The 18,351-nt window shown below is 42.4% G+C and overlaps 2 long non-coding RNA genes across 2 annotated transcripts; one reads left to right on the top strand and one right to left on the bottom strand.

Annotated features, from left to right (window-relative positions):
- Positions 1 to 5,001: 5,001 nt before the first annotated feature.
- On the bottom strand, positions 5,002 to 8,585 carry LOC143441981 (uncharacterized). The gene is made up of 2 exons (XR_013109814.1): positions 8,172 to 8,585; positions 5,002 to 5,509 (listed from the first exon to the last, which is right to left on the bottom strand). It is a non-coding gene; the product is annotated as an uncharacterized LOC143441981 (long non-coding RNA).
- LOC143441982 (uncharacterized) lies at positions 5,509 to 17,415 on the top strand. The gene is made up of 4 exons (XR_013109815.1): positions 5,509 to 7,773; positions 12,816 to 12,897; positions 16,480 to 16,539; positions 17,006 to 17,415. It is a non-coding gene; the product is annotated as an uncharacterized LOC143441982 (long non-coding RNA).
- The last annotated feature ends 936 nt before the right edge of the window (positions 17,416 to 18,351 follow it).

Below are 18,351 nucleotides of genomic sequence, written 5' to 3'. Positions count from 1 at the left end.
CTTACATCCTAGTGACATCATGAAACAATTTGAACCGCCATCAGTCCCCTTTCCTCTGTACTTGTGACTCGCTGATAAAACCTAAAGAATACCTCATCAATTACTAAGTTACTAACCTGTGAGTCAGGTGGATTAGAGAGGCTGAGCAATCTATGAAACAATTGTACATGTGCTTCTGACTCAGCACAGGGTGTTAAAAGAGACCCATCCTTGATCCCACACCTAGAAACACCTTTCTCACTCATTTCCCAGCAGGCCTAGTGCTCCAGTGTGCTCCAGTGTGATAAGCACGAAAGCATGTGGAGCATCACCTGAAGGTCAGCATCTCCTGCCCTCTGATTTATGATGCCCTCTCGAGTGAAGTTCACTGAAGTTTCTCATGTCCACTACCTTTTTGGGCACCAGAAGGCTCAGCTTTCTATAACCATCAGGAGAAGTCCCTCTCTTCCCATTTCTCCCTACATGATGTCATAGAGTTCAACATAGGAACTTGGAACAAGTGGCCCTGAGTAGCAATTTGAGATCAGAAGAGAGGGGTTTTTTATCTTGATTCACAGGAAGGGCATTTATGCATTTGACTTCCTGGTTTTGGTAGACCAAATAAAACAGATTAAAGAAAAAGAAGAAAAAAAAAGGAAGGAAGGAAGGAAGGAAGGAAGGAAAATAAATCTGTAATTGACAACCAAAAAGTAATTTATAACACAGAAACTGTCTAATTGGAGCTCTGTAATATTTCATTCTTCTTCATATCGAGGTGTCCAAAGCCACCATTAAGCATGGCCAATGCTGGAGAAGACATGGTTCTTGCAGCACAAAGTACAACTGTTTCTAGGAGAGGAAGTGAAGAAGGGTGTTGCTGGGTGACTCAGAGGGCTGGCATATGGAGCGTGGAGCACTGAGGAGCCCTGGTTCCCTTTCTAACAGTCAGCTGCTTTCTCTAAGCATCCACCTTACCCCCTCATAAGGACCTTGTTTGTATTCCACATGGATGAGTATGGAAATGCATACTGCAATTGTTAGTCATACTGCTGAATGGATACAACGGCCACCTCAGTGACATTAGCTATTGATGAAGGCAGATGATGACACTCAGGACAAACTGTTCTCTGAGTGATTAAAGTGACTAGGGAGCTATGGCTAGAGGAGGCAAGTCCTGGCAGGCAGCGAGAAGCAGCATGAGCCAATGTGTAAGCCTAGACCTGCTCACTATTCAGGCGCTGGCTAATTGATGGAGTGGTGGGATCCAGACAAGTGTGTGTGGCCAGTGAGTACTCACAGATCCTCCTTCCTGTGTTCTGGTTGTCTTGGAAATATCAAGTGTATTCAACTGTAGGAGATCAGTGAGTGATAGATTTTCTTTCCAGAAAGACCACATGGTATAGCTGTTAGCATGGCCATAGGCATGATATTTCAGTTCTTCTAGTTATTAACTAGACAGTTAATAACAAAAAGCTTTGCACAAAATCTTTCAACAACCAACATCCGGTCCTTGTCTCAGAGGATTGTTATGATAGAGTTATGTAACATATCTCAGACAAAAATGTGGATGGTGTTCTTCATTCTTGGTATGTAATGAGTCACTATTGCTTCACAGTAGGTTAAGAATGCATTATTCCACCATGTATTTCCACACTGCAGAGTTAATATAGATATATGAATATCTGCCTTCACCCATTGGGTTATGTATTTCTCGGGGAAAGAGCTATTTTTTGCATCTTACCTAATTCCTAGAACTGCTGGGGACCTTCCCGGAATCACAAGTACTGAGGTGGGACACAGAACTGGACAAAGGCCAAAGACTGATGATCTATGGCCTTGTTAACCTCTCTTTCTGTTCTGGGAGCCAGAAGCTGATGGCCCCTGGAAATTCAACTATTTCTTACTGTTCTGTGTTGATAAGTGCTAGTTTCTTAATCTGTAGCTCTCTATTTGTGCTTTAATAAGTGCTGGTTTCTTCTCTCTCACTCTCTCTCTCTCCCAAGGACCTTTCTCAGGTAGGATAAGAGGCTTAGAGTTCATTAAATTTATGAACCAGAGACAAAAGAAAGGAAAATAATTAAAATCTTTTACACAGGACATACACAGACACATATGCATAGATACATGCACATACATACACACAGAGAGATACATACACACTCATACACACACACACACACACACACACACACACACACACACAGGTCAGGCCCAACCACCTGTCTTGTCAGCTCTACAAGTGTTCATGTATACTTATATATATGCACATACACTTACATATGTCTGTATAGAAAAACAGACATATGCATATATACATTTGATGAATGGGACAGAACCACAATTATTTGCTGGGTGGATGGGGCTGAGCCCCAGATGATACACTTCATTACTTCTCTCTGGCCTTCTTATATCTTCTTAGACAAAATTTTCTTAGAAAATTACCTCATTGATAAGTTGTTACACAAAGGGGAGTTACAGAAGGATGTTGATACTAAGTTCAAAGCAGTGTTTCATTCTATAAGCTCATTATAAGTTCAAAGCAACATTTTACATGGCCTTGCTTTATCATAGCACACACCTGTGGCTTCATCCTTGGATCTGACCTAAAATGAATGTTTTTTTTCTCAATCATAAATTTGTCCAAAGCCTATTTCTCTTTTTAGTGTGATTGTCAAAACTCATCGTTCTCTTTATTATGTAGCTTTTACTTACTATTCTCTGAGGAGTAGACACATTCTACTCTTGATTCTGATTTTATTCCATCTTTCTGGCAAAACAACCATCTCTTAAAGCTTGCCTTCTAAAATTATTTGAATCAAATCATAAATTCTATAAAATCATTAATTCATCTAAACAGCATTAATTTGTGAAAGTTCATCTTTATGTTGATATTCAGGAAATATGCCCAATAGGGTAGACTAAAGTCCAGGAATCAATCCGCCAAGTAATAGTGAGAGGAAAAGGCATATCAGCAGTAAGAAGCAATCCTAGGATGAAGTCTCTTGGGATGTTGCCTCTCAGAGCACACCCATCGCAGGCCATATAAAAATGATGGGCCATCTCTAGGAAAGTCACTTACTTGCCTTTAGCCTTTCCTAGATGGCTTCTGACATAAAGCACAGTATAGGGACCATCAGCCAGTAGGTGTTGAAGAATTGAACATCACTTAAAACTTGGCAGCTGGACCATTGAACAAACAGTCATGCACAGCCATGACAAGAAGACATGGTAGTCCATTTAATTCACAATCTCAGGCCTCTCTATTCTCTGTCAGCATGCACAGTCATCAACTACTTGGCTTGGGTATGACACTTCTCGAAATAGAGAACTCTACTCTAGATATTTCAGATTTGGAACCTGCAGCTTGCCACAGGCCCCAGGAGACTCCAAGCCCACTGCACACTGATCAGCACTAGGTTGGGAAAACATGCCTTCATTAACTTAGGCATGGCTAAAGCCAGAAACAGAGAGGCTGCCTCTGACATCCAGAGGCCAGGTTCCCTTGTCCATTTCTACAAGAAGATGAGCGTGCTACAAACAGGTCTCTACAAACAGTACTCACATGGAGAGAGACAGACAGTGGGCCATATCCCTGTTGGCACTATTAAATTCAAGAGCCAGTACTGAGGTGAGGCTTAGAGTCTTTATTAGTAATGTAGAGAGGGAGCAAAGAAGGGATCTAGTGTGTACTGTGTCCCTACTATGTGCCAAACTTTGTAAACGACCCACGGCAAGTAATAAAGCGTGTCTCTGCTGGAGCCTTTAACGTCTCTTGAAGTTAGTCACAATAAACTCCACATTCCCTCAAGGAGAAATTTTTTATTTTTATTTTTCCAAGAGACCACAGGTGGTTAAAGTAAAAAAACAAACTACTAGTTAATGTCTTTGTTTCCATTAAAGCAAGGAAGGGTTAACATTTGTCAGCCAAGGGTACCTTCATTAAAGCAACCAATGTCTTGTGCTCTGGTTAGAAGAATCATCACAGCAATAGAGACTAGAGTGGATTTCCCAGGCTTTTGAAAATCTTTTGCTGATTTTTTTTCCCCAAAAAAGTGCCCTGGTTCACAGAACTGCACTGGAGAGAGCCACCGATTCTGTACAACAGGTGACTGCAAACTGATAAATGTTTCTGTGTGGAACACTCTCTAGGCTCACCCAGTTCTGAGAGTTGTCCATCCGGACAACAGGCATCTCACATCTGGGAGCATGGCCAGGTTGCCACGAGGACTTGGGAACAAGAAACCCATACAAAAGCTTTATACTAAATTCATACTTTGGGGTACAGATAGCTCTTTGCTCTGTGCTCCCAACAATCCAGCCAAAGGCCAAGGAGTCACGCTGCAAGGCAGTTCAGTGCCAACAGCATAAGCCCAGGCCTTGCCCTGAGATACCATCTTTAGATGCTCATGGTCACAAGCAGCATCTGACCTATATAGGAGCCTCACTGGGGCTATATGCTCAAGGCTCTGTCTCTTCTTCTGGTACAAGACAGTGAAAGTCCCCCTGTGGTAGTATAGTGAGTACTGGGCCACATTGAGGATAATGGGTGGCCCTTGATGTGGGTGAGTGTGTCAATGGTCAGTCTTCCAGAGTCGGTGTCCACGTTAACAGATTTTCCAAGTTCTCCTCTTCCACCTGCCAGCACCTTCTTGAGCATTTCATTCTTATTCTCAACAAGGTGGTACGTGGAAGAAAGACTCCTTGCAATCTTCCACTAACAACAACGGTAACAAGCCTTTAAGAAGGGTTAAAATGCCACATGAATCTGTGCCTCATCTTTGGATTCATGTATAGGAAAGGTGTGCTCTCTGTGGATGAAGGATTCTTCTGTTTCTTCTCTCAGGAAGCTTCTAAGATATCACAAATTTAGCGTAGGTATCACTCTCCAATGCTTCTATAAGCCTCCTGTGGTCCGTTCTATAATGATCACCTAATTATTTAATTCCTATTGAAGATTTTAGATTATGAGGACAAAGACTATACAAGGCTTTGTTTCTGTTTTCATAAGTATCTGGAACAGAGTTACGAATAATAATTATTTATTGGCTGAGTGAATGAATGAAGTTATGCCCAACATACAAGCAAATACATGACCAAAGGTTTGCATGTTGTATACTGTTTATATCTTTGTTTTAAACACAATCAGAACATTGGCAAACTGCAAGTGTAGGGCAGTGGAATTGTAACTTACAGGAGCATAAGTCAAGACAGGCAGGCAATAAGGAAAGATCAGACAGGTGGGAAGCTGGAAGGCGCGCCGTACCTTCTGTCAGAAACACAAAGTTTTCCACATACAATTATATATGGAAGCTTCTAGAGTCTTCAAAGTGTTTGCCTATGCTTGTTTCTAGCTTCATCTTCATCATGAGCCTCTGCAGAAGAATAGTGGGTCTGAAAGCAGAGGGAGAAACTCAGTACAGTCATCCAGGAAGTCAGGCTGAAGGTGACTCGATGTCCATCATATGGCCTCCAAAGTCGCTCTGAAGACCATCTTCCCTACCTGCCAGTGTGAACATCTGGAGAATGGAGCCTGGGGAATTAATAAGAGGCACACACCATTTCTACTCATGTTTCTATGGCTGGTACATGAAAAGTACACGGGGGATGTCATCTAGCTTTACCTCTAGAGATAGGACGATGCTGTGCTGAGCTACAACCCAGCCTCCACCACACTGTGCATCCTTTCTACCCTCACATTAGTACAACGAGGTTTCCTCTTCCTATTCAAGGACCTTTTCCTTCTGCCGTGAGTTTCCTTTGTTCCCACTGCTTAGAGGCTAATTCTTTATTATTTTCCTCTTTTCGTTTCTGTATTCTAAGCTTCTTCCTCTTCGTTTGAACTCTGTCGTCAAACTACATCTTTCACTTCCTAAAGCCACCAGAGAAGGCCACATTCCCACCTCCAGCATCTTTCTTGAACCCTATGAAAGCTGACGCTGGGGAGCCTCCCCCTCATTTTCCCCTCTCCCATCTTTAGTGATGAGTCTCTCATCATACAACCTTCCTTCCCCTCCTCTACGAATATTTTTCCAGTCTTCCTTGTTTGGCCTGTTTTCTTCTGCTACATATCCCTGTCTTCTGCCTCTTGCTTTTCTCACCATGTCATATGGACTCTGTCTACATGCATCAGCTATCATTTATAGTCATATAACTTGCAAATCTGTATTTCCATATAGAAATCCCTGCTATTATATCTAAGTACCCAGGACAATTTCACTGAGTTTTCTTTAAGTATTTATGCATCACCTTGTTCCATAAAACTCCAAGTTTGGTCATTATTTATTTATGACACACTTAAACATCAGTGAGAAAGTCTAGGTAGGAAGATCATTGAATCAGAGGAAGTTCACACATCCCTGTATCTCCAAGCTTCTTTTAAGACCTGTCTAAGGAGAATGTGTTCATTGCCATATTCAGCAAATCCATTAGGCAAAAACAAACTGGGTCTCCAGAGATGTATATCCTTTGACCGCTTTAGGTTCCTAGAGTGGTTTCTCATGTTGGAACTTACCTGTGTGATAGTTTGGAGGGAGTGCTTGACTCATTCTCTACCTTAGAATCAACAACAGCTTCCACATGTCTGTGGCTTACAGTTGTCTATAAAGCATACCCCAAAGCATAACACAATGAAACGTATGTGTCAGAGTCCAAAATAACACAGCAAGCATGTGACAATGGCCCGAGGCAATACAAGCGGAGACTTGAATCGGTAAAGCAATGTATCTGCTGCAAATTATTCAGATAAACGAGCTTCTGATAGATTCTATCAAGTCCTTCACAGGATTAGATAGACTATTTCCAGATCTCAGTGTCTGGCTACAAGCTAAAATGTGAACAACAGAGTACAGCTATGGCTCAGATGCCTAAGTCTTATTTATAGTCAGGGTATTGTCCTCTTAACAAGAATGTAGAAACTTGGCCTGGGGAAAGGGCTCCGTGGGTCATGAACTCAGATCTCCAGCACCCCAGTAAAAGCTGAGTGTGGTGGCACACATCTGTAACCTCAGAAATGAGGGATGATCCTGGGGCTAGCTGGCCAAGACCAGGGGGAATTAACCAAAACAATCTCAAAGAGGTATATTCTGGCATTTCAAGTAGAACCTGCTTGAAACTTCATCATTGCCAGGTGGTGGTGACGCACGCCTTTAATCCCAGCACTTAGGAGGCAGAGGCAGGCTGATTTCTGAGTTCGAGGCCAGCCTGGTGTACAGAGTGAGTTCCAGGACAGCCAGGGCTACACAGAGAAACCCTGTCTCTAAAAACCAAAAAAAAAAAAAAAAAAAAAAGAAAGAAAGAAAAAAAGAAACTTCATCATCTTTCTCTTGCCCCTCACAGACTCTGTGATCTAAGCTATAAACTAAATAAAGAGTATGCTTTACAAATATGTGACTAGAAACTTCTATCTGAGGTATGTAAGCAAAACCTACAACATTAAAAACAAAAAAACAAAAACCCCATGAATAAAATGGACAAAAGATTTGAAAAGGCGTTCCCATAAAAGACAAATCACACACAACCACCCGAAGACCCTTCAGAGTGATCGCTGCCGAACGCTAGGTCAAGAAAGGACTCGTGGAGGGCGACAAGAGATCTGAAGTTCCTCCAAAAGTCAGCTATCACTTTGAGGAAGATCACTCTGATATTACATAAAACAAGAAGTGCTCCCAAGCCAGAGATGGAAAACTTGAACCAACTCAACAGGAGTCGTTGATGCTGGGTACCTCGCAGGAAACGGCGTGCGGCAGGGGCTGGGCGCGATGACCAAGGAACTCATTATCAGAGGACTATTGTAAGGTAAAGACTCTTTCCATGATCATTGTCTGTGACCTCCCACTCAGGCCACCAGCCACCCATCTTTAAGGCCATTCTCAAGTTTGCCTGTCTCTGCTACCTGTGTCGCCGATGCTTCTCTGTCAGTTCCTATTATGGCTCCTGGTCTCCCATCTATCCTACTTTCAGCCTTCTGCTATATAGAGTCTCTCTGGTATAAACATCATCATTTTCCTTCCTGGTTAAAATCTTCCCACAGTTCTTTAGAGGTTCACATTCGGATTCCTTAGTGTGATAGTCAAGGCTCTTTCTCCCAGACCCAAGACGTCTTCCAGATTTGAAATGCTATGTTTGCTTTGTCAGTTGGACTCTTTGGCATCCTTGGCCTTCCCAGGAGACCCCCTTCACTATGCCCTCCTTACCAGTGCTCTCTGTCTGTGATCCTACCCTCTAGGCAGTCCAGCTTCCCTAGGACCAGTCCAGGGATGAGTTCCACAGGCTTACTCTCCTCAGTACAGCACTGCAGCATCTGACGCTATTGTAACTGGCAAGTGTGTTTGTCCACGCCCCTGGACACCGGAACAGGAGCACCTAGGGTCAGCCTGGCAAGTGTGCTTGCCCATGTCCCTGGACACCAGAACAGGAGCACCCAGGGTCAGGCTTTGCCCTTTGTCCCACTCATTTTGGTGTCCCACACACCACAGATCCCAGCCGTGTTACTCCCGCTTCGTGTTCAGATTTCATCTGAAATCCATTCCCGAGACCCATTTCCTAGACAATTTCCTGGCTTGGCTCCCTACCCAATCCTATCACTTTCCCTCGTTTCTCTTACTTTTTTTTTTTTTTTTTTTTTTTTCTTCATGCCATGTAGCCACGTGGTTTCTTCTTCACTGTGAGTCTCTCTAGGAGGGTAAGGTCATTCTCCATTCTGGCACAGAACTAATGTTCTGTAAATAGTTAACAAACCAAAGAATGGATGAAAGGTAATAGATGAATCTATGGTAGCCCGTGGCAGAGGCAGAAGACGATAACAACATAAATGTGCACCGACTGTATATATATATACATATATATGTATATGTATATATATATATATGCTAAAATTAATTTTTTAAGAAAATATTACCCCAAGATATCCCATCAGAAAAGAAAAGACCTATAAAAATAGAGAGATGTTCTTTCCCCATGTCCGGTGGCTTCATGCAATTTACTACAGAAAGTCCTACCATCCCAAGTGTGTCAACTGAAAGTAGAGGTGATGGCTATGATGTGCTTTCTTTTCTGACTTCCCAGCAGAATTTAAATACCACCACTAGCAATTCATAACAGTGGTTTTTCTTTTACAATAATATAGTGCTAAAAACACTGCTTAAAACAGCATGTGAAAATTCAATCTAGAAATTATTTACCAAATTCCACTTCCTCTCTAGAACTCATCACCGGAAGTTGGTTTAATTTGTAAAATACATATCTTTACTCTTTGGCAACTTTATGCAGGTATATAACATATTTTGCCCATATTCACTACCATCCGGTTAACCCTTTCTTGGACCCTCCTAGTCCTGCTGAGCTCTTCCTCACAAATTTTTCTCCTATTTTTGTGTCTTTAAAGATTCGTGGTTTTTTGTTTTGTTTTGTTTTTTAATTTTTAAGTGTGTCTGTAAGACAGACTGAAGATACCCTCAGGGGTCAAAGGTGTCAGAACCCTGGAACTGGAGTTTGACGTGGTTTTGAACCACCAAACATAGGTTCTGAAAACTGATCTTGAGTCCTCTCCTAGAGACGTGTGTGCTCTTAACCACTGAACCATCGCTTCAGCCCTCGTGTCTTTTGTGTGTGAGAGAGAAAGAAACCCATTGAGTTCAGGGTTCATACTATAGCCTTGGGTGATGGAGGATTATGGGTTATTTAATGGAATACAAGCAACTTAACAGTTGATATACTACTGAAGAAAATGACTCCTCTCCCAACAACCATTAACTACCTTGAGGGTAGGGGCTGAGGCCTCGTGAGCCCCACCCCCATAGAGAAGGGAACGCTGATGGGCTCAATATTGTGCAAGTCTTATGCAGATAACCACAGGTAACTGAGCTCGTGAACACAATAACTGTGAGCCATGTCCAGAGGACAGCATTTTACAGCACTCATCCCAACCTTCAGCTCTTTCTTACTTCCCCTTCTTCTGTGATAGTCCCTAAGCCATGGAAGGAATAGTACAGATGTCCTATTGAGGGCTGCACACTCAACAGTCACTTATCCTCAGGGCTTTACCCAGGTATGGGTCTCTCATGATAACGAATAAATACTGTACAGACACGGCACATTACAAACCAGCTCACTCAGATCAAACGAGATGGAGTTCCTCATTCCTGCTCAGCGGCATGCTCAACCCATTCCCCCAGCTCTTTATCTCAAAGCTTTCTATTATAGGCATTGATTTTTCACAGCATTGCTGCTAAGAAGACTCTATTACCTCCATTAAAATACAGAGTAAACCGAGAAGACAAATTAAGCGATTTGCCAAAGCGAGAAATTAGTGGCTTCACTGGGTTCAAACAAAACCACTCATATTTCTGAGACTTGTTGGTCAACTATACACTAAGATTTCTCTGCTCTGTATATTTGCAAAGGGTCCAGCCTTCTAAGTGAGAATACCCTAGCCAGGTTCGAGTCCTCACTCTACCATTTCCTCAGCTAGCTGTTCCACTTCATTAAGTGCTTCCAATTTGGTGGTAATAAGAACACTTGTTTCATAAAATTGCTGTGAGGATTAAACATGATCATGTAAACTGGGTGGTTTCAAGGAATCTCATTAAACATCTGGAAGGATCTATCTCTCACCTAGCCCCCTCTCATAAGCGGTTCCTCATTGCATCAGAAAATAAGAAAGACACACCTGCAGCTGTGTGTTTAGCTTTGCTGTATGACACACATATTCACAGATAAAGTCAGCTGTGGGAATATTATGACAGCTGAAAGCATCCCTAGAAAAGTGGCTCATCAGTAATTATCCAATTCATTAATGCACACACATGTACCTTCACTGATTCACTCATCATTCATTCACCAAGCCAGATGCCCACTCATCTACCCACCTACCCACCCAACTCTCTGTCTGTCAACCCATCTACTCATTCATTCATCCAGTAATTTGTTTATTCAAGCATCAATCTATCTATCCACCCACTTGCCATGTCCATTTGTGCTTAGTATGCACAGTAAACACAATCACATTCACCACCAGCTACTCATTAGGAATAGAAGAAAGGAGGTGGAGACTGATACCAAAGGTGCTAAATGTATATACTTAGCTCCTCCTACAGATAAATAGATAGATAGATAGATAGATAGATAGATAGATAGATAGATAGATAGCACCTCCTGACCACTACCTGTGTTAGCTCCAAGAATACCCTAATGAGCAGGTCAAGACTCGGCTTTCCCTTCATATAATTTACAACCCAAATAAATCCTAAAATAAATAAATAAATCCTTGTATGAGCCTCTACTCATACAAGACACCGCTTTTTAGGTCAACTATTATTTTTTTGAATACCACTAAGTACAAAACAGACTTAAGTGGCCCCACCAAGAAGACAGTAGACAGAGAGAGTTTCAGCATAACTGATGTTTCACATGCTACCTACAGCCAACAAAAATCAGTAGCTTTCACCAAAGGAAGGAAAGGGATGCTCAGAGGCATGGAAGAACGACGGTTGAGCAAGTGATGGAGCTTATTCCTCTCACGTCTGCAGCAGGACCATTTTTCTTGGGGTTCTTTTCTTCTTCTGTTCTGGCATTGCTGCAAGCAAAAGCAGGGACTAGCAGAAATATAAGACCAGGAGAGGCTGGGCTGCTGGATTTCCCTTTGTTCCTGGTAAACACTGTGATTGTAGGCACTGGGGGTATTTTCGGGACAGGGGTTGTTTTGCTTTGGGTCTTGTTTTTGTTTGTTTGGTTTTTGGAGGGTTTGGTTTGGTTTTTTTTTTTTTTTTTTTTTTTTTTGTTGGTTGGTTGGGTGTCTGGGTGGGTGGGTTGTTTGGTTTGTTTGTTTGGTTGGTTGGTTGGTTTATCAAGACAGGGTTTCTATGTATAGCCCTGGCTGTCCTGGAACTCACTCTGGACCAGGCTGGCCTCGAACTCAGAAATCCGCCTGCCTCTGCCTCCCAAGTGCTGTGATTAAAGGTGTTCGTCACCACTGCTCAGCATGGGTTTTATGTTTTGGGGGTTTTTTGTTTTGGGGTTTTTTGTTTTTTGTTTCTTGGGGTTTTTTGTTTGTTTGTTTGTTTTTGTTTTTGAAGACAGGCTTTCTCTATGTAGCCCTGGCTGTCCTGGTTCTATAGACCAGACTGGCCTTGACCTTTGAAATCTGCCTGCCTCTGCCCCTGGAGAGCTGAGATTAAAGGCATATGCCACCACCACCGGCTGAGATACTTTTGATAACTGCTCTCTTCTTTGTTAAGCAGGGCCAGGCCTCTATTTGTCTGCTTTCAATGAACCAAAGTGAGGTCACAGCTAAGTTGTGTAAACAGTCTGCTTATGGGTATTCAGATACTCCATGTCCGCGTGTCAGGCTTTGTACCTGGTCCCCTCTGTGAGATGGCAACCAAACAGGAAAGAAGGGGATACAATTCGGTCTGAAATGTCCCTCCCACCCATGTGTCTGCTGAACACCTACGTACCCTTCACCTCCTCACTCTGAAGATGGAAGATAGAGAAGTCCTTCATGAGCCAAAGCTTCCCTGGTCCAGTGGGGAACATGCTCTACCCAGTCCATAGTCTGAGCAGCATCCATGGCTTCAGTTTCGGTTTCTTTTGTGGTAGTAGAATTGGAAATTGAGCCTTGTACATTCTAGACAACTGCTCCATCATGGAGCCATTGCCCCAGAGATTCTGACACTGTTTTACTTCATGAGTATGCCAATAACAAGAGTATTTTTTATAGAGGATGCACTCTTGGGTTAGCAATATCCTGTGTACTTTGTAGTACAATTTGCTAGGCTCCCCAACCCCCCCCAAAAAAAAATTTTTTGAGAATCTCACTATTATCTTCTTTCACTTTACAGGTGAAAACCCAAGTCACAGACAAGCTGAGCAACTGGCCCCAGATGAAAACTCTTTTTGAGACCCCATCACCTTCAGCAAACTGTAGGTTAAGCAATCTGAGACAAGAAAAGTTGTGACATCATTTTAAAACTGGGAGGTTATTAAAAAAAAAAACAACCAAACAAACAAAACCTTAGTCCAAGCCAATGCTGAAGCAGTGGGGTGTTCTTGTTTTTCCTGCCCTACAGGGGATTCCAGCCAGGCTGTGTGGGTTCACCATTTCACCCAGTTCATAGCAAAGGATCACCTAATAAAATAACATAAAGTATAATCAGCACCTCCCCTTCTCACACTAGCTCTGAGGATAAAACTCAGTAGTCCAGATTTCTCCTGTTGGTTTCCAGTGACCTTCCCACCGTCCCTTTTCCGTTTCAGCTCCTCTAGGCTCACTGGACAGTAAGTAGAGGAAAGCGCTCGCAGCAGGAGAGGAAAGATGGTTTGCTTTTCTGAGTGGTAACACTAGCCATTTCTACCCACTGCCTGTCTCTAAAACTCACCCCTTTGATAGCCACAAACCTAGAAACGTCACGACAAAACTGAGTGTGTAATATTCTTACTCATTGAAAGCAGGCATGGCTATCCTACTGCATGCTCCACAGAAAAACAACAGAAGAGTGGACAGCATCGTACAAGCTAGTTCCCTGGAGCAAAGGTGTCCAGTTTAAACAGTTACACAACCACTGCTGCAAACCAGAACATTCCGTACAGGCACAAAAGGCTTAATTAGCCTGAACCAAGAGTCTAAGGTCATCTGATTCAGAACATTTCAGTCTGAACTGTAACATTAGCTACATACAGGCCATCCCACCAGACCACGATAGGCCCCCAAATGGAAAGCGTTTTGTTTCTTCAAGCAAGGCTTAATTTAAGAGGCAAGGATTGTCTGTACTTTAGAGTTGTTTATGTACCTGTATATATATACACATACATATATGTGTGTGTGTGTGTGTGTGTGTGTGTGTGTGTGTGTGTGTGTGTGTTTAGGGAGACCGTGAGTGTTTGCATGTTCTGTAGATGTCTTTGCAAAAAAAAAAAAAAAAGAGGAAAACACTTTATAGCAGCAAGAAGTGTTATCACCCTAAGTCGTCTAGGATGGGACAATTATCCCATAGTCTAGAGTTCATTTATTCTTTCATTCTTTAAGTTATAATTCAAGAGGACAGCCATTCTGCATTGGGCTCCATTACAAGACACAAACTCACAAAAACATGCTTGCCCTACATCTGTACCTACTGTTATCACAACAGATGACCACAAACCTATTATCTTAAAACAATACAAACTTTCCAGGTATGATGATGCACACCTTTAAACCAAGCACTAAGGACACAGAAGCAAACAAGTCTCTATGGGTCTGAGGATAGTCTAATCTATACAGCGAGTTCTGGGCAAGTCAGGGTAACACAGTACAAATCTATCTCAAAACCAATGCTATTATGTTGCATTCAATGATTCAGAAGTCCACAACTAGGTCCCTCGAGTGAAAATCCAAATGTGACATTGGTAAGGCTTGGTTCTGTCTGGAGGCTTCTAGGGATTCTCCACTTCTGAGCCTTTCCAACTCCTAGAGGCCACCTGGTCTCTACTCCTGGTCCTCAGTGTTCAATGATGAAGTTCGTCTTGTGCTACTATTGCCTGTACTCATCATGCCTCCCACCTCCCTCTTTTAACTTATACAGGCAAACGGGGGCTGTTTCCCTCAAAGTCTTTCCACATACCTTCCAACACTCCTTAGGACATCGGAGCTATACTATATCCCACTACATTGTGCCAAAATCCAAGGTCACATGGTTACAGGTTCTGGTGTTTAGAACTAGGGTCTCTTTAAGGGCATATTTACTTCCATAGTCCCAGTCTGAACAGTGTTTACTTTTGTATCTGATCAAAGTAGATTCACACTTCTTTTATTCCATTCCTCCTCATTAGACCTCTTGAGTATGCTTTAAGACGTTTTCGCATACATGACTTGTCGATCCTTCCTAGGGACTGCCTAGTTACCTGATAACCATGAGGCTACGTACTCACCTCTTTAAATACCTCCTTCCTAGACACCCCATCACCCAAAATAAATTATTTATTATTTAAAACACATTATTATTATCAGTCAGATTATTAGTCTGACTTTTGATTTTGAACTAGAAATATAATATTCATAGGCTTATGAGCAAAAGCTGGCATGGGTTCTCTGGACAGAGCCCAGAAGGGCACGTATACCATAAGCTTCTGATCCACAGAATCTCTGCTTTATATTCAACACATCTTAGTCCCTACCAGTTCCTGGCCTACCACACCATGGCAGTCCCCTGATACACTTATTCCAATTGGAGACTGAGTTTTACTTGGCCCTGATTTCTAACCTCTGGGCGCGAGTGAGTATTGGGTCAAATGATAGCATCCCTGAAAATTTGTCCTCATCCTAATCCAGTGGTCCTCAAGTTTCCTAATGCCTTGACCCTTTAATATAGTTCCCCACACTGTGGTGACCCCCAACCATAAGATTATTTTGTTGCTACTTCATAAGTGTAATTTTGCTTCTGTTATGTAATCATAATATAAACATATGATATGCAGGCTAACTGATACGTGATCCCCCTGAGGGAATCTAAACCCACAGTTTGAGAACTACTCCTAATCCCTTAATCCTGTAAATATGTCACCTAACTTGTTAGAAGAGAGCTACAGATGGGACCGAGGCTGAACAGCTTGTGGTAGGAACAGTACCTTGGATAACTTGGGTATCCTGATAAAATCATAAAGGTCTTTCAAATGAATAGATCTTTCCCAGAGCAGCTAGTCAAGAGGGAACACCATTAGGAGGGCTTTGACACTGTCCTGCTGATTTTTCTCCTATTCTCTACAAATAGCCAACTTTGTGCAAAACCAGCAGAGTTCTGCAGATGCTGAAAGGGACAAGAAAAAGAGATGCAGTCTGTCCTGTCCCTTGTCATTAGCCTAGCAACCCCCCATCAGACTGTGTTAGGCTCTCCATGGTAGAAATATATCTCAGCTGCCATGGAAATTTCATACAATGTACATACATTCTTTTTCATTCCATGTTGATGACCTAAGCCCTCAAAGTTAATGCAATTCCAAGTCATTAGTAAATTAGCAACGCCCTCTTCCAGATCATTAGCCCACACATAATGGGGACCCCCACAGGAACTCAAGTGAGTAGATGTGAGATTAGTTATTACCCTGTATTTCCTGAACCAATTCCTACCCGGTTTGCTCGAGATGACCCTGGGCAGTCTTTATCTCTACAAGGCTGTGTGTTATTCCTTGTCCTCCCCTCCACTGAAGCAGCAGTTGGTGCTCCACATCTCACGCTGCCTCGGCTCTCCCTCTACACTGATGTGGGTGCACACATGGACACACAGTCATATATATACACACACTCTGTCTACAGCTCTCTATACTGATGTGTGCACACATGGACACACAGTATAAACAGAGACGTATACACATATTCTCTGGGGTTCTCCTGAAGCCCCAGGTTGGTGAGCTTGTTTCCTATCCTAAGAACTTTATCATGTTGTAAAAGGACAGATTTTTAAGAAGGAAAGCCTAGGTCAGTGGTCTTCAAGCTTGAAGAGAAGACTTACACTAAATACTTTCCTTCTATAGATTTCCAAGAACTTGGTGGATTTTTGACAGTAAGTCTGGGAAGATGCCAGCACATACAAGGTAATGTGGGTAATTTCAAAATAGACAATCATTGTGCCTGAAGCATTTCATCCTGTACACAGGGTGTATGCATCGTGTATACTGGGTGTACACATCCTGTATACTGGTTGTGGGCAGTGGGGACAGAGGAGGACAATGGGGACATATTCTTAACACTTGAACTTTAAAAAACATAATGTAAAATATACCTGAGAAAGAGATTGTAGTAAGTTACCTTGTCCTTGGCTCTCAGAATATGTAATTGTGTCTATATTTTGAAAGGATTAGGGCTGAACCACACTCAAACATGCAAAGTAGGGGGAGAAGGGGGGTTCAGACCTCACTGGAGATCTCAAAGAAATCTGATAATAATAAAGTTCCAAGTGGCAGGTTGGGGTAATCACAACAAAAGGAAAGTAGTCAGGCAATGAATGAATCTCCCCCCACCCCCAGTTGATTTATGGCAGTTATCTTGTAACTCACAAAGGCCACAAACTGCAACATCCATGGAATCTGCAGAACAACCAAAGACAAAGAAGAGGTGTACAGAGACCAAGACAGGTGATATCAACAGGACACCAGCCCACAGCAGACTCATCAACAGCAACAACCCAGCTAAACCATTGGAGGCTCTTGGGGCTCTCTTTGAAATGAGAGGGTGAGAATAACACCTTTTTTAAATAGGAAAAGCCCAAGAGCGTTTGTTACAGAGCCGACAGACTCTTACAAAAGAGCCGGCTGCAGGCAAAAGAAAGAAAATGATTCCCAAGAATAAAGAGGAACAAAGAACATAGCAGGCATGCATGTAAATGTCTTAACATAAAAATAACCATCGGGCTATTAGTGAATTTTAAAGAAAACACGTAGAAATAAAAATAAAATACTAAGCAACACAGCAAGTCAGGTCAAATTGGGCTCAGTGCCCCCCCCCCCCCCAACGATCATTACTAGCTGTTTTCTGTACCACTTCAGAACCTAGTTAGTTGCTTTTAGCTTCAACCAGTTTTTTTTTTTTAATATTTTGCTCAAAGCTTCAGTGCTTGTATTTTCTATGAAGCCAGTTTCCTAATTATGACATCTCGCTACAAACCCAAGGCATTTAAGAACCTAGACCGAGTGGGACACACCCAAACACTCCCGGATTTTTGCTTTTTCCATTTCCATCTCCCTTTAATTCCTATGAGAGCTGAGATGGGTGCGATGACTCCAACCTCAGTGGTTGTACATTTCGTCTAAAATGCTCTGAAATCATCCTAAGTTATTATGTAAATACCCAAATCTGCTCATTATGTTGTTACAGGGAGGGGAGGCTCGAGAGTCCCCTGCTGATGCTGTTTCTGAGGATGAGATCATTAGAAAAGGATTAGTGGTGTAATGTCTGAGGGGCTTAAACAATAATTTCAGTTTTTCAGACAGGCACAAGGTAATTTAAAATAAGTTCGAGACCTTCTCTGATGATAGCCCTTGATTCACTCATAAATGCCTTTAATGAAATGTTAATTTGGGGCTAGAAACAGAGCCCAGCAATGAAGAATATTTGTCCCTCTTCCAGGGTACCAGAGTTTGGTTCCTAGCACCCATAGGATGCAGCTCACAACCACCAGCTCTAGGTAACCCAAGTCCTCCTTCCGGCCTCTTTGATTACTAACAAGTATGTATATTCCCCCCAAATCCTGATTTAGCTAACCATCACTGCTAAGATTGGTACTTGGGCAAAAGTTATAGGCATTCACATTGTGCAAGACTCCGGGGACACATCTAGTGACAACGTATATGCCATCAAAATCTCGCCCATCTAGGTCACTAATCTATACATTACAAACATCACCACTG

The sequence above is a fragment of the Arvicanthis niloticus genome, chromosome 4 (genome assembly GCF_011762505.2).
Source record: "Arvicanthis niloticus isolate mArvNil1 chromosome 4, mArvNil1.pat.X, whole genome shotgun sequence".
In the NCBI taxonomy this organism is placed as follows: Eukaryota; Metazoa; Chordata; class Mammalia; order Rodentia; family Muridae; genus Arvicanthis; species Arvicanthis niloticus.
Note: the sequence above shows the minus strand (reverse complement) of the source record. Positions and strands in the feature narration are given on the sequence as shown.